Source organism: Hemitrygon akajei, chromosome 20 (assembly GCF_048418815.1).
Source record: "Hemitrygon akajei chromosome 20, sHemAka1.3, whole genome shotgun sequence".
Classification (NCBI taxonomy): domain Eukaryota; kingdom Metazoa; phylum Chordata; class Chondrichthyes; order Myliobatiformes; family Dasyatidae; genus Hemitrygon; species Hemitrygon akajei.
In genome coordinates this window covers 42,177,555-42,194,011 of record NC_133143.1, presented here as the reverse complement: position 1 = coordinate 42,194,011, position 16,457 = coordinate 42,177,555, and the positions used below count along the sequence as shown (strand labels likewise).

The 16,457-nt window shown below is 37.3% G+C and overlaps 1 protein-coding gene and 1 pseudogene across 1 annotated transcript in view; one reads left to right on the top strand and one right to left on the bottom strand.

The window, feature by feature from the left end:
- LOC140713758 (FYVE and coiled-coil domain-containing protein 1-like) overlaps positions 1 to 16,457 on the bottom strand; it is a 223,568-nt gene that overhangs the window by 44,981 nt on the left and 162,130 nt on the right. The window lies entirely within an intron of this gene.
- LOC140714003 (C-X-C chemokine receptor type 6-like) lies at positions 9,831 to 10,855 on the top strand (annotated as a pseudogene).

Below are 16,457 nucleotides of genomic sequence, written 5' to 3'. Positions count from 1 at the left end.
TGGCAAATCACTGCAGTACTGAAGGAATGGTGTTACTGTCGGAATCCTGCATTTTTGGGTGAGTTATTTGTTCTCAACAGGTGGTCATAAAAAGTTGTGACATTGCATTGATGCTCCTCGCACACTGGACAATGATTAGACCTTGACTAACTTTGGTACAACAAATTACCTAGTTACTACATAGCTGTGTGTGGAACGTAGCTCTGTGCAAATCGAAACCCAAGATTATTGTAAGACTTGAAAATAAAACACGCACATGATGCTTTGCATACAGACAACTCAAATTACCTCTTCCATTATTAGAAATGAGTTCTTAATATTGCTACAGATTTGGTCTTGTGTTTATGTCTGTAATGGACTGTAGGAAACCAGTTAGACAATGACAAAAAGACAATAGAAAAAATTATGGGATGCTAGTCTAATTAGGAAGGTAGGGCCAAGGAGATTATATTCAAGGATGATCAAAATGGCATAATCAACTAGCATAGACACCAAATGCATAGTAGAGCTCAATTTAGATCTGCCATAACCAGGTGATGGGTAAAATGTATATGACAGAATGTAATACACAGCATCTGAGTTTTGGGTAACCTCAAGTTCATGGAAGAAAGAATGATGAAATCTAATGAGCAGAATGTTCAAAATGTTACATCAAATGAAACAAATAAATAGATAATGGTTTCATAAGTTGAGGGAAGAGCACAACAGATATGAAAATAGATACCTTAATGATGATGTAGAGCTATAGCCCAAAGCTATCTTAAAGATAAATACAACTTCAAGAATAGGTACAATAAGCTTCATACAGATGACTGGCAGAGAGATTGAATCAAAGCCTTGGAAACTGACACATTTAAATAGAGTTAACAAGGGCCTGAGATAAATACATCAGCCTTTTTATTATTCATTTGCAGGAAGTTTGGGCTCATCTAATTCTAGATACCTTTGAGGCAAGAATACTGTCAACTTAAAAAGAGTGGAAGGTACAAGTGAGATGATTTCAACTTAGAGCTGGTTGTGTGCATGGAATTCAATGCTGTATTTTTGGAGAATGCTGACAAACAGTAGCATGATTAAAAAGTGTCCATAACAGTTAACAAAGGAGGAAGAGAAGTAACTGGAGAATTTCTCAAGGGGAATGCATGCAGAATGAAGGTATAGTGACTATACCCAGGACACAAGGCAGCTTTCATGACACACTGTCAGTAATGATGCACAAACTGCATATTAAGGGAATAGAATTATTCTCAAGTGTGGTGCTGTCAGGGACTAGCAAAACACAGTTCGAGGGGGCATTGTGCAGTAACCATTGATTTCATTAATACTGAAAGAAATCAAACTTCCAAATATAACCTACAGATAGTCATCTGTTCTGAAATTACAAGAACAGCAGTATAAGCAAGTAGTACTGTCTGGTAAGAGTACATGCGATCAATTCACAGCAGCACTCCATTTAAAAGACATGCTTTGAAAACTGATATGGCAATCTTGATTTCTCACTTATCTATAGAAATGTCTGGGAAAGAAAAGGTGTTAGAATCTGAGCTGAGACATTGGTGTAAATATTTTCTCATTGGTTGCCAATTAATTCTTTGTGGTTTTCAACTTCAGAGCAGTTGACGTCTTTTCTGAGTTAAATGAACTTCCTTTAGATGAGATCATTGATGAAATGATATAAACTGAATATTAAAATTTCAAAATGGATGTAGAAACAAAGCAACCATAGGCAATACAAATAAAATGAATTAGCCTGACAGAGCCAGTCAACTAAGGCATTAAAAATGAATGCAACTTCTGTATTTTTCAATTGCAATTCAGAATGAATGCGAAAAACTTGAATCCATAAATCAGTAGGGAGATGTGAATGCCTGTTATTAAGGAAGCTCTTGAAGTGCAACTACAGAATAATAACAAAATTAGGTAGAACAAAATAGAATTGATTTATGAAAAGAAAATCAAGTGTATCCAATTTGTTGATTTTTCTTGAGCTTTTAGTGCACAGAATAGATAAAGTTTCAAAGTTGAATTCATTGTCATATATGCATGTACTGTATATACATGCAAAGACACAATTAAAAACTTGCAGTAGTATCAGATACATAGAATCATATAAGCAGCACTCACAAGAACAGTTACACGTTTTTTTAATAAAAGAGAACGCAATTAGACAAAAATCAACAAAGTCCATTTTAGTGCATCATAGTTGTTAAATGGTAGCGATTGGGGTTTTGCTGGTTGGTTCAAGAACTGAATGGTTGAAGGGAAATAGCTGTTCTTGAAGCTGGTGACATGGGACTTGAGTCTTCTGTACCTGCTCCCTGATGGTAGCTATGAAAAGATGGCATGGCCCAGATGGTGGGAATCTTTGATGATGTTGTCTTCTTGAGGCAGTAGATACTACCAATTGTGGGGAGGGATGTGGCCGTGTTGTACTGGGTAAAATACACTACTATCTACAGCTTCTTAGGTTTATGTGTATTCGAACTGCCATACCAGACCATGGTGCAACCAGTCAGAACACCACCAACAGTGCACCTTTAGAATTACTGATAGGTTGAACCTCTTTAGTCTCCTAAAATAAAACACTGCTGTGCTTTCCCCCTGACTGTATCTATGTGCTGGGCCCAGGACAGATAATTCAGTATGTTAACATACTAGAATTTAAAATTGCTGTGACTCTGCACCACTACTCACCCATGCAAATTGGCACATGTTTTCCTTCCCCATCTTCAAGTCAAATATCAGTTCTTTAGTGTTGCTCATGTTGAGCAGAAGTTTGTTTTAGCAATGCTTAAGCAGGTGTCCTATCTCACTCTGGCAGCCTGCCTTGTCATCACCTGTGATTTGTGTTGTTACAAATTTGAAGATAGCATTGGAGTTGTGCTTTACCATAGTCACATGAATATAGAGAATAAGGCAAAGGTTAAGCATACACCCTAACAGTGCACTGGTGTTAATAATCAAAGGGGAGGAGGTGCTGCTATCAATGCTTATTGATTGAAGTCTGCCAATGAGGAAGTTGAGTATCAATTTGCAATGAGAAGTATAGGGGCCCAGGTCTTGTGCCTCTATGACGCTAAGGCCCTGGTTAAGATTTTTACTGCTATGGAGCAGGTATTTGATTTTAACAGTTCTATAAGAGCAGTCTGCTCTGCTTTCAGCCTGCTTGGGTTTGAGCTGAGATAACAGGCTTTTTTCTTCAACTTAGGAATGTAGTGTCAGCCAATCAGGACAGCAGAATTGGGAGAATGTTCTGGACAGCGCTGGGTAGAGACGTTTTGGAGGGACACTGGTGTGGGTCGAGGTCTTTTTTTGGCAGCAGCTGGGAGAGGACAGGAGGGGAGATGGCTAAGGGTGCCATCCCTTTTGCACAAGGTGCTCAGTGCAGATGAGTGGCTTCAAGAAGCACCAATACTCCCATGGAAAACCCGTTTGTTCGAAATGGATTTCAAGCAACATTCAGAACGTGGTGTGTGCTTTCACACAGAGCAAGGGTCCAACACGTGAATTACAGACAAGCTCAAGATGAGCTCCAACTTATCTGCACACTTGACTGTTGAAGAATAATGGGTCCTTTTTGCTTTATTCTTTTATTCCTTTATTAACTTTGTTTAAGTTAGCATTCTTAAATATAGTTCTTTATATTTGTATGCAGTGTATTCTCTTTTATTTCTTGCAGACGGGCAATTACCAGGGGCAGTAAATCACACAAACGAGGTTTGAGTGGGCAAGACATCCCAAACTCATGGATTTTGTGGGACCAAAGTCGCATATATCCTAGATGTACGAAGTGGGTTTCTCACTGTGGAGTCCAGTGGCTGTTAGTGAGGGGCTAACGAATTGCATTTCCAGAGATGCCAAATAAAAAGGGGTTTCAACTCTATTGGAGTAAATCCAAGTCATTTCTGAGGAAGGAGATGGTTCACATCATAACCAACCTTTCAAAGCACTTCATTACTGTTAATGCATGTGCTACGGGATGGTGGTCATTGAGGCAGGTTACTACACTCTTCTTGGGCACTGGTATAATAGATGTGTTTTGAAGCAGAAACGAAAGATAAACTTGTCTGTAAATCCTCCAAAAAATTTTTTTAATTTGTACCAGCTGTCTCTTGTGGATTCATCCTCTTGAGTGCCTAGATGTTGGTCCCAGAGACTGAAATGACATGGTCATCCAGGGATGTGATGCTCATGTGAGGAATAAAGATATAGGGGAACTACTGGATGTAGTATATTTGGTCTTTCTGACCTGACATATTGTACACAGCACTGATCTTGATGAATAGCAGAGCAGGCTCAAAGGTGATTCACTGCGGATTCAGAGCTCCGCTGCCGGGTCCTAATGTCCACCGCACTCAGACAGGTTAAATAAGGTCTGGGGTTCCGCTGGGTCCTAAGGTCCACCGCATCGAGACAGGTTGAATAAGGGACTTGAGCATTCGCGTTTTTTGGTATCTGCGAGGGGTCCCGGAACCAATCCCTCGCGGATACGGAGGGCCGACTGTATACAGTTATGATAGATGGAGAGTAACAAAGATTCACCAGATTGATTCCTGGCATGAAAAACTGGTGGAGGAAAGAATAAGTAGATAGTCTCTGGATGCTCCAGGGTTTAAAAGAGTGAGAGCAGGGAACTCAGTGAAATATACAGAATTCTTATGGGGATCACAAGCATGAGGAAATCAGCAGATGCTAGAAATCCAAAGCAACACACACAAAATGCTGGAGGAACTCAGCAGGTCAGGCAGCATCTATGGAAAAGAGTAAAGAGTCAACGTTTCGGGCCGAGACTCTTTTTCAGAATATAAAGGGATATATAGGATAAATGCAAGATTTATATTTCCCCTGTTTCTCCCTGTGTCTAGAAACAGGGATTCACAGATCCTAAATAAAGAGGGCCATTTGAGACAGAAATGTAATGCCCTGGTTCATATTTTTACAATTATGCTGAATGTATTTCATTTTGGCAGTTCTGCAAGAGCAGTCTGTTCTGTTTTCATGCTTGTTTGGGTTATTGTTGAAGGTAAGAATTGAGGAGAAATATGTGCCATCCAATTAGGATGGTTGAGTTAAGGGGACGTTACTCTGGTGAGGGACACTAAGGTTGGGCTTGGGGCTTTTGATCAACAAGAGAGAAGACGCTGAGGAGAACCGGTGGGAGACCTGTTTGTTCAAGATGGATTGCGAGTGATGTTTGGAAGGCAATGTGTATTTCCACACTGACCAAGGGCCCAGCACGTGAGTGATAAAGAAGTTCAAGATGAGCTCCAACTGATGCACATTTGGCTGTTTAATTGGGAAGGGCCCTTTTCTTTTTGTTGTTCTTTACCTTTAGTTAAGATTCATAAACATAATTCCTTTAATTATATGCAGTTACTTCATGGCATTAATTTGTAACAGGGTAGCAAATTACACAGCATCCACACAAACAGGGGTTTGGGGTGGGAGCGTGCCACAGTCTCACGAGTTTGACAGGGTCGGAAGTTGCCTTCCCTGGACTTACACAACTGAGGAAACCATGATGTTTCAGAAGAAATTGGTTTTCACCCAAAAGGTTGCAACACTTTTTAGGTAAACATATGAGATTTTGTGGAAGCTAATAATCCATAGTAACACAAGCAAAAGGCTGGAGGAACTCAGCAGGTTAGTCAGCATCTATGGAGAGGAATAGAAAGTCAGTGTTTCAAATGGAGACCCTTTTTCAGGACTGGAAAAGATGGGGGAAGAAGCCGGAATAAGAAAGCGGCGAGGAGGTGAAGGAGTACAAGCTGGCAGATCACAGGTGAAAGCAGGTAAGGGGGAAGAATGGATAAGTGAGGGAAGGGGGATGAAGTAAGAAGCTTGAAGGTGATATGGAAGAGGTAAAGGGCTGAAGAAGAAGGAATCTGATGTGAGAGGAGAGTGGACCACTGGAGAAAAGGATGGAGTAGGCACACCAGGTGGAAGTAATGGGCAGGTCAGAAGGTGCAAGAAGGGAGCTAGGACGGGGAATGGAAAAGAAGAAAAGGGAACAAGGGAGATAATACCATAAGTTGGAGAAAACATGCCATCAGGTTGGAGGCTACCTAGGCTGAATATGAGGTGTTGCTCCTTCAGTCTGAAGGTGGCCTCATTTTCGCAGCAGATCGAGAACAGCTTTGGGCTGGGTGGCCCATGCATAACAGATCTGGGTTCTGGAGTCTGACACTAATCAATGCTTGGACAACTTAAACAGTGACCCAGATAGACTGAAGGTTAAAGGGTTGAGTATGGAGGTTGATTTCACTCAATCTCCTGTGAATGTTCATTCGTTTCCCCATGGCGCTGAGGCTGTGAACTGATCCAGCTACTGTGCCTTTCTGCCCCACTAGTATGATGAACTGGGGACTCTGACTGCTCCAGGAGCGGAACTGAGACTCGGTCGGGTTCGGAATGCTGTTGGCTAGTTTCTATCATTTGCATGAGATATGTTTTTCTCTGTGCATTGTTTTTTTGGTTATTTTTTATTGGGTTATTTGAGTATCTTGCTTTGTGGCTGCCTGTAAGCAGACAGATATCAAGGTGTATAATTTATACATTGTTTGATAATAAATAAATATGCTTGGACAAAAGTGCTTTGCACTATATTTCTCCATAGATGTTACCTGATCAGTTGAGTTTCTCCAGTATTTTAGTATGTTTCACTTTTTAGGTTCTCTAAACAGGAGAGATAAGGAAGCTTTTTACTGAGAATACTCCAAAGGTTATTGTACTGATGGATATTAAGGGAATCAAGGGATATAGAATTATGCAGGAAAGTGATTTTACAGCAGACGATTAGCCATGATCTTTTTGAATGGTAGAACAGACATAAGGGACTGAAGGCTTACTCTTTCTTTTATTTTTATGATTTTGAGTTCTATGAAATCTTAATAATTTCTCAGTTAGTACCTTTTAGCACCAATTCTGGACACCACATTTTAAGAAAGTCACTGAACAGATGGAAGACAAACTTTCAAAAATAACTTTAGTTATGCAAGGCTTCAGGTATGCAAGAGGATGAGAAAAGCTGCAATTGTTCTCATGAGAGCTAAACATGTTACTGAAAGATTTACAAAAGTTTTCTAAGTCATTAAGAAGTTTCCAATAAACAAGCAGTAAGAACGACAAACAGATTATATGGATTTAAAGCAAAATAAGGGCTCTGCAAATAAGACTTATGTTTCATTCATTCATATTTTACTCCAAATAATTACATAGCAAACCAAGGCAGCTCATTGCTCTTGCTCAGATTTTCACATTTAAGTAAGTACATTTACAACTTTCTGCAATTAGATTTCTTACTTAAAGTGCAGCGCTGAAGAACAACATGTAAAGCATTTATTTATTGCTTCATTAATATAGATTGAATCCATTCTGGATTTTTCCATTATAATAAATAACCATTGATAATGCATGATTTGAAAAAATTACATCTTTCTTTCTCCTAAAAAAAGTATCATTTGCCCTAAAGTTTGTACTTTGGATGGTATACTATCGCCTCTGCAGAATGTTTTATTCCTTGTATAGGTACATTTTATAACACTTTTTTATCTTTCCAAATACTGAAATATTAGAGTTTACTCTCAAGTAAAGTGAACTGTCTTAGTGTGATTAATTCTGGACACTGAATAATATTATAGAATGAGGTAGAATAGAGGATCATTGCTGCAGGCCATTGGAAGTGTGTACAGATGATTATTTTCCACCACCACCTAAAATAAGACACTTTCTCAAATAATATACTTTCTTCTGACCACCTTAACCTTTAAGTACGTTAAAGTTGTTGAAAATAATCTGTAGTCGAATCTTAATGTATAGTCTGTGATGTAGTCTGTCTGTCTTTGTTGTGTCTACCTCATTAATTCATACATTGGAACATCTGTCTGAAGGAAATATCACCCACAATTTTCCAGTGTAGTAAACCTTAACTATCACAGGGGATAGGTTGCAGAAAAGGATACAGATGTCAAAAACCATTTCTTAAGAAAGTCAGCGCTTCTTTGTACTTTTATTGTAGCCATAGGAACAGGAGGCTTGTGGTGTAGAAGTTGATTAGCTGGCTCATTATAATTTCCTATCAGACTGAAAAGGGTAATAGAAGCACAGGGAATCTCAACAGCAAGGTATCTGACACAGAAATAATCCAAGGGTTGCAATTAAAGAAAAAGTGATCAAAAGTTAAAGATGGCACTTGTTCCACCGGAGTTTAAACACACCCTCATCTGATCCACAGAGAGCTTGAGAGTTGCTTAAAGAAGCTTTTATTACCTTAGGCAGTACCTCAAAAAATACTAAAAGTTCTAATTAAAATATGATCCAAGTATAAATGACGCAGTTAGTACAGATATAGATTTCTATTGCATACAAGAGAGTTATCAGGATATTTATTGTAATTGGTGCCTATTCTAGTATTTAAGAAGTGGACGTTAAAGTGTGTAATTCCTAGTACATTATTATACAACTCAGATGGAACAGTATGAAATCTGTCTGGTCAGCTCCTTTTAACCAGATTGGAGAAAATGGATATTAAGATATTAGATATTGTTGATGGTGGATGCTGCTTCATCTAGTTTTTTACTATGATAAGGATAGCAAAAACAAATTTAATCAGGATTTACCAAACAGCAATGAATACTACTGGTACTGGCAATTGTTTATTGTACTGAGATACAGTGAAAATCTTTGTTTACGTGCCAGTCAGGCAGATCACACCATGCCTATGCACACCAAGATAGTGAAAAGAAAACAGAATGCAGGATATAGTGCTGTTGTAGCTACAGAGGAAGTCCAATACAGGGGTAAACAAATACAGCGCACGAGCCATGACAACGTAGATTGGGAGATAACAATTCAACTTTTCTGAACGAGGTCCATTCAAGAGTCTGATAACAACAGGATAGAAACTATTCTTAAGTCTGATGATACATGCTTTCAGACTTTTGTATCTTCTAACCAATAGAAGAGATAAGGAGAGATTTCCCATGGTAAGGAGAGTCCTTGTTATGCTGGCCCTCTTTTACTGAGCAAGCAGGAAGTGTAGATGGGGTCAATGGAGGAGAAGCAGGATTCCGATTGGCATGATGGACTGGCCTACGTTCACAACCCTAGAATTTCTTGCAGCCTTGGGCAGGGCACTTGTATACCAAGCTGTGATGCATCCTGATAGGATGCTGCCCATGATGCATAATGCACTGTTGATTAAAACATTATTTTGTGAAAGTCACAAAAGTAGCAGACAAAATAAAAAATGCAGTGGACAAGCTGCCCTAGTACATCAGGTTGTAATTAAGCATCGGACCTCTGGAAAAACATAGTGCATCCTTTCCCCCCATATCAATCAAATCCATCGATGAATATGGTTTAAAATCATCTGCAATATGCATCAGTGTGATAACTACCAGTCAAAGCAAGAAACAGACATCAACTGTTACCAAAGTGGCCCTATTTTCAACAACTGTGTTAAGTTTCAATACAGCTGCTTTCAATATTTACTTTAATGCTGCATTTAAAATCTGTATCGAATGATACATTTAAAACTGTCACAGCTATAATTTGTTTTTTTAACTTTGAAATGAATGTGTCAAACATAAATTCCATTTGAAATAACAAAGTATTAAACGAGACCACACAAATGTGAGTAATATTCTGCCAGAAGAAGTGCTAGAATAAGAACTTATCATGTTAATTAATAAAATAATGATTTATGTTTGTTTAGTGAGCACATTGTGTTCATCTTCTTTAAGGGGCAACTAAGGTTCAGCTCGATCCATAACAAGTCCGTCTGCTTTATTTCAGGTGCATTCAGCAAATTCAATTCCTGGTGCCTCATTATGGAAGATTATCAATATTATGAATATAATGAAAACACATTTCCCTCTTATATACTTACTTTCTTTTGTAATAATACCAAACTTATACATTTTAAGCGAGTTTATATGCCCAGTTTATATGCAATCATATTTGTGGCAGGGCCTATGGGCAATTCTTTGGTCATTGTGGCAAAGGTCCTTTATGAGAAGCTAAAGGGCATGACAGATTTCTACATGTTGAATCTGGCGATTGCTGACTTGATGCTACTTTGCCGCTCTGGGCAGTAGATGCATATTATGGATGGACTTTTGGAACTTTTATGTGCAAAGTTGTAAATGGTGTTTATACTGTCAACCTTGATAGTTGTAAGTTTATGCTTACCTGTGTGACCATTAACAGGTGTCACGCAATTATTCAAGCAACAAAAATGCCTAAATATAAAATAATACATGGTATGTTTGTTTGTGGAGGGATTTGGGTTTTTGCTAACATTCTGTCTCTTCCAGAATTTCTATTAAGTGAAACAAGTGCTGGAGAAACTGGTAAAGCTGTATGCTGTATGAATTATCCACCTAATTCAGACATCATCAAAGTAGGAGTCCACATAACACAGATGGTGGTGGGATTTCTGATACCCTTTGTGACAATGATCATTTGCTACACGATCATTGCAAACAAACTGCTCCATGCCAAGGGCTTTCAGCAGGGTAAAACATTAAAGATCATAGTTGCAGTTGTAATTGTTTTCATGATTTGTGAATTCCCATTCAATGTTGCAATGGTCAGTGAAGAAAACAGGACTTGTGAATTCCAGGCAAATCTAAAGTATGCAATTTTTATAATAGAGAGCATTGTCTATCTACACTGCTGTCTTAATCTTAATCTGTATGTATTTATTGGAGTGAAGTTTAGAGACAATTTTTGGAAGATTTTAAAAGATATTGGATGTATCAGTCAAAAACAACCACATGTGCATCTGAAAAGTGAGTATGAAATATCACAGCAAAAATCATGTCAAAGAGAAACAACACTGTCTCCTTTGTAAAAGATTCATGAAATATCAGTAAATGGAATTGAAAGTTATGGGAAATGGTTCCAGAATTCTTAAGGTTTTTGCTAGTCTCATGTTCTAATTTTGAAAAGACTGAAATTCTGAAATTCCAGTCAATTTCTAATTCTTTTTTTTTCATTTTCAATCTTTTTATTATTGTTATTAATATCAACAAAATAAAATTGATACATAGATAATGGGATTACAAACATACACATTTCGACTGAACATGAAAGAATACATAAGCAATGATTACAGTATAAATGAGTATTCCCAAATCATGGACGATACAATATACAAATAAACAAGGCAAACCTAGGTATATCATAGTATATATTTAAAAAAACAGAAAAAAGAAAAAGAAGAAAAAATTATGCAAAAGAAAACTAATCTAATAATGTAATAACTAATAAAGAAAAAAAAACAAAAAAAGAAAAAAGAGAAAAAGAAAAAATGAAAAAAAGAAGGCTGTTTATAATATCTCACAAAAATACAAAATCATCAGTGTCGTCAACTCCGATCCTCTCAACATATATAAAATCGAAACTGGAAAAACAAATAGGCTTGGAACAGGGTCATATTACATCATATGAAAATATTGAATAAATGGTCTCCATATCTTTTCAAATTTAATAGAAGTATCAAATACAACACTTCTAATTTTTTTCTAAATTTAGACATAACATAGTTTGAGAAAACCAATGAAATATGGTAGGAGGATTAATTTCTTTCCAATTCAACAAAATAGATCTTCTAGCCATTAATGTAAGAAATGCAATCATTCGACAAGCGGAAGAGGATAAATGGAGTGAGTCCATCATTGGTAAGCCATTTTTCCGTTTAATCGGATGGTTTAAGCCATTAGTATTCCAAGAAACAAAATTAATGGTCTGAGCCATATTTCTGAAATCAACCCTTTGGTATATAAAGGGTTAACCACGTTATGAACTCATGCACCCGGAAGAGGAACAAAAATAAGGGGCGGACACGGAAGTGATGACATTGTGGACATTTTTGTACCGTAGATTCCGGATTTTAAGCCGCTATTTTTTTCCCACATTTTGAACAGCTTTGAACTTTGCGGCCTTTAATCCAGAGCGGCTAATACATGATTTTTTTCATGCCGCCTCGTAAACATTTTGCCTCATAACAGTAGACCAATAAAATTGATGAGTAGTTCACAGAGGTCCAATAAAATTGTACGATAAATCAAGCGCACTTTCACAATTAAATTATTGTAAATCAGTCATTTGTACTCACCCTCATCAACATGGAAAACACTCGAAGCATTGTGCTGCCTTATGGCAGTTACTTAGTTTATAATATTTTCGCTTAGTAATTCATTTTCTAGTTAAAGTTAGAAGAGTTTTAACTATATTTGTTTTCTGTACTACATCGCGGGATGCTATGACATCACACCTGGTTTCGCGGTGTCTTGTGGGAAAACGCCGGTTTGCGATAAACGGAAAGGTGGGAGGGAGCACATTACGCGAGCGGCTTTGGATCTGAGCGAACGCTGCTTTTAAGTTAAAGGCGATCAATAACTTTTCCTGGTAGGCTGCAGTATATATATTTTTTACCAGTCGTTAGGAGATATTGGAATGTTGTTCAGTAAAGAAGTATACGCAACGTATATTTAAAAGTAGCCGCGTTACGGGCACGGTTCGAAAAAAAGCATTTGCAATATGTATTTGTTTTTGTTACCATATGGATTTAATTAAAAGTTAAAAAATCCTCACGTGTAATATCTTTCTGTGTAAATATCTCATATTACAACGTGGGACACCTGCGGCCGAAAATCCGGTGCGGCCTTTACAATTAAAAAATTGATTTTATTTCTAAAATTAGAGCCAGCGGCTTTTAATCAGGTGCGCTCTGTAGTCCGGAATCTACGGTAGTTTAAAATCAGCCCAAATGAAAAAACTAAAAAAAAACTGATAAAAGAAACATAAGATTTAGAAAAAGACCTCCCACCCCCCACCCCAGCCAGGGATAGGCTGGGAAAAAGAAAAGATGAAACTAAATCTACCCCCATATCAGCAGAAGACAACTCCGTATATAAAGGATAAAAAAAAAGATCCACCCAAACTCTAAAGAAATAATAATCACTATACTAAAACCAAACTACTTAATATAATTGGTAGTAAAAAAAACAAAAAGAGTATAATCACTAGTAACTCATAAATCGGGTTAAAACCCAAACAAACCAAAAAAAATTTAAACTGTGATAAGAAATGCATTATAGGAAGAAGACGAGAGAAAATAAAAAGGCGAAATCAAAAAAAAAGCCAAAAATATTTTAGAGAAGAAACCGCCATCTTAGTAAAAAAAAATTCACCTTCGAAGGATTAATAATAATGACCAAAGATAAAGTACAGTGGTTGAAGTAAGTAAAATAAAAAGATTAGCATGTCGAGAAAAAAAAAACTTTAACTAGAGTATAAAATATAGAGTAAACCTACACCAATAGCCAGAAACAAAATCTGGTTTTGGAAATAAAAACCATCTTGCACGATCAAAATCACTCATTTATTTGAAATGAGTGTCCGTAGCAATAGGGAAGTTCTCATTCAGAAAGCTTCTCCCTTCAGATGTAGAAAGAAAAACACGCCGTGGTGCATTCGGAGGCGATATTCTGAACTTTGCTGGGTATAAGAGCGCAGGTTTTAGATTTTTCTCATAACATTCAGACATCAGAGGTTTAAAAAGAAGCCTTGCCTTCATTACTTCTGGACTAAAATCTTCTACTAAACGAAAATTGTGATCTTGAAATTTGACCATCCCTACACGCCGAGCCACACGAATAAGTTGCTCTTTAACATGCACACAGTGAAATCGGACAATTACAACCGGTGGTTTAGCTGAAGCACTTGGTGATCGACGCATAATTCTGTGAGCGCGATTGAGTAACGGAGGACTGTCTGGGAATACAGAAGGGAACGCATCCTTTAAAAGTTGAGCAAAATACTTCGAGGGGTCCCCTTGTTCAATACCTTCCGGGAGACCAAGTATGCGTAGGTTCTGTCTTCTGGACCGATTCTCAAAGTCGACACTCTTGGCTTTAAGTGTTTCCACCTGTTTAATCGTCGAAAGTAAGTTCTGCTCCAGTTTTTCAATTATCAAATCTCGCTTCCGAGTGTCTTCTTGCAGAGTTGTGATTAGTACTTGCTGTTGGTTAACTACTGAATCCGTCTTATCCATATAATCTTGAAAAGCCTTTATATCTTGTTTAAAAATTTGTCGTTGTTCTTCAAATTTTTGATTTAAAACCTCCAATAACATTTCATAAGTCAATTCAGTGCCCTTAGGATCAGTCATCTTCTTCTTCCCGTTCCCGTTAGGATCCTTCCCGAGTTCTCGCCCTTTAGATCTAAGAGCCATTTCTGTATTCCTTTCTTCAAAAATTCACAATAAACTCTTAAAGATAAGTCCAAAAAAGTAACAAGAATCTTTTGGTGTAGGTAAAAATAAGTTAAATAAGGGTGATCATAGGTTAAAAAAAGTAAAGGTTATGGAGCGAATCTGAAACAGTGCTCACTCCATGAGCGTCTCCTGCTGACTCCCAATTTCTAATTCTGATCTATTCCTCGTCTATTTTGTAGAAATTATAATCCCTTTGTTTAAAATGGTATGAAAAAGTTTGCTTACTGATACAAGCCAACAGTAAGAAGCAAAGTGAGTAAATGAAGAAATCAAAATGCATTGGAATGTTAATAAAAGAAAAACAATTCTGCAAGTGAACATAAAGTTTCAGAATACTTTCTGAACTAAATTTTCAATTGAACATCCAAGAATTCCTGAAGACTTGATGTTTTCTTGAACTGTTTCTTTATAAATAGGATAAATGATATGACTTCAGATGATTTCATAATATTACTATCTCAGAAAGAAGCCATGGTCAGAAACTCCATTATTACAAATAAGAACCAGTCTTCTGAGAAATATTTCAAAATATAAACTACTGAGCAGAAAACACCTTTTAAGTTAAAAGGACAGCTCTCTAAATAAACAGATATATTTACCTACAGGCAGATCAGGATATCAACTCAAAGGCAGGAAGCCAACAAAGAATAATGTTTGGAAACTGACATGAGCAGTTAACATTCTCATCTGCCTTGGACAGACATCTTCAACCAAGATTTTGTGCATTATTGTGACACAGATCAAAAAGGCTTCTGAATACCGTAGATGTCGGATTATAAGCCGCTACTTTTTTCCCACATTTTGAACAGCTTTGAACACTGCGGCCTTTACTACGGTGCGGCTAATACATGATTTTTTTTCATGCCGCCAAAAACATTTTGCCTCGTAACAGTAGACCAATAAAATTGATGAGTAGTTCACAGAGGTCCAATGAAATTGTACGATAAATCAAGCGCACTTTCACAATTAAATTATTGTAAATCAGTCATTTGTACTCACCCTCATCAACATGGAAAACACTCGAAGAAAAGCATTGTGCTGCCTTTATGGCAGTTATTTAGTTTATAATATTTTCACTTAGTAATTCATTTGTTAGTTAAAGTTAGAAGTGTTTTAAGTATATTTGTTTTCTGTACTACATCCCGGGATACTATGACGTCACACCCGGTTTCGCCGCGTCTTGTGGGAAAAATGCCGTTTGCGATAAACGGGAAGGCGGGGGCGAGCGGCGGAGCCAAAACGCTGCTTTTAAGTTAAAGGCGATCAATAACTTTTCCTGGTAGGCTGCAGTATATATATTTTTTACCAGTCGTTAGGAGATATTGGAATGTTGTTCAGTAAAAAAGTATACGCAACGTATATTTAAAAGTTGCCGCGTTACAGGCACGGTTCGAAAAAAAGCATTTGCAATATGTATTTGTTTATGTTACCATATGGATTTAATTAAAAGTTAAAAAATCCTCACGTGTAATATCTTTCTGTGTAAATATCTCATATTACAACGTGGGACACCTGCGGCTGAAAATCCGGTGCGGCCTAAAATCCGGTGCGGCTTGTACAAGTACAAAATTGATTTTATTTCTAAAATTAGAGCCAGCGGCTTTTAATCAGGTGCGCTCTGTAGTACGAAATCTACGGTAGTTTGTGGCTATTGTGCACAGTAGGCATGAACATACACATATGTGATTTGTCAATCAATAATTGAGTCTTTATGGTCACTGAAAGCCACTCAGCAAAACTTTGATAAAAGTATGCTTTGAATGTCTCGGATTTTGTGCTCAGAGGCTTTTAGAACATACAAGTAAATTACTTTGCCCTAACAAAGCTGTGAGTATTCAGAGATATATTGTTGAGACATCCTCCCAGTGTAAATAAGTATTTTACTAGTCCTGATGAAGGGTTTCAGCCCAAAACTTTGACTGTTTTCTCTTTTCCATAGATGCTGCCTGGCCTGCTGAGTTCCCTCACATTTTGTATGTATTACTTTGATTTCTAGTATCTGCAGATTTTTTTCTTGTAATTTTACTGATCACTTTTCTGGATCTGAAATATTGAAGTAAACCATGGAATTATTTTTCTGGTATTTCTAAATATCCGAAGTGCGTAGATCCAGTCGGCTTAATCTCTCAATTAGCTTGCATGTCAGGAATCAATCCTGTAAATGTTTATTACG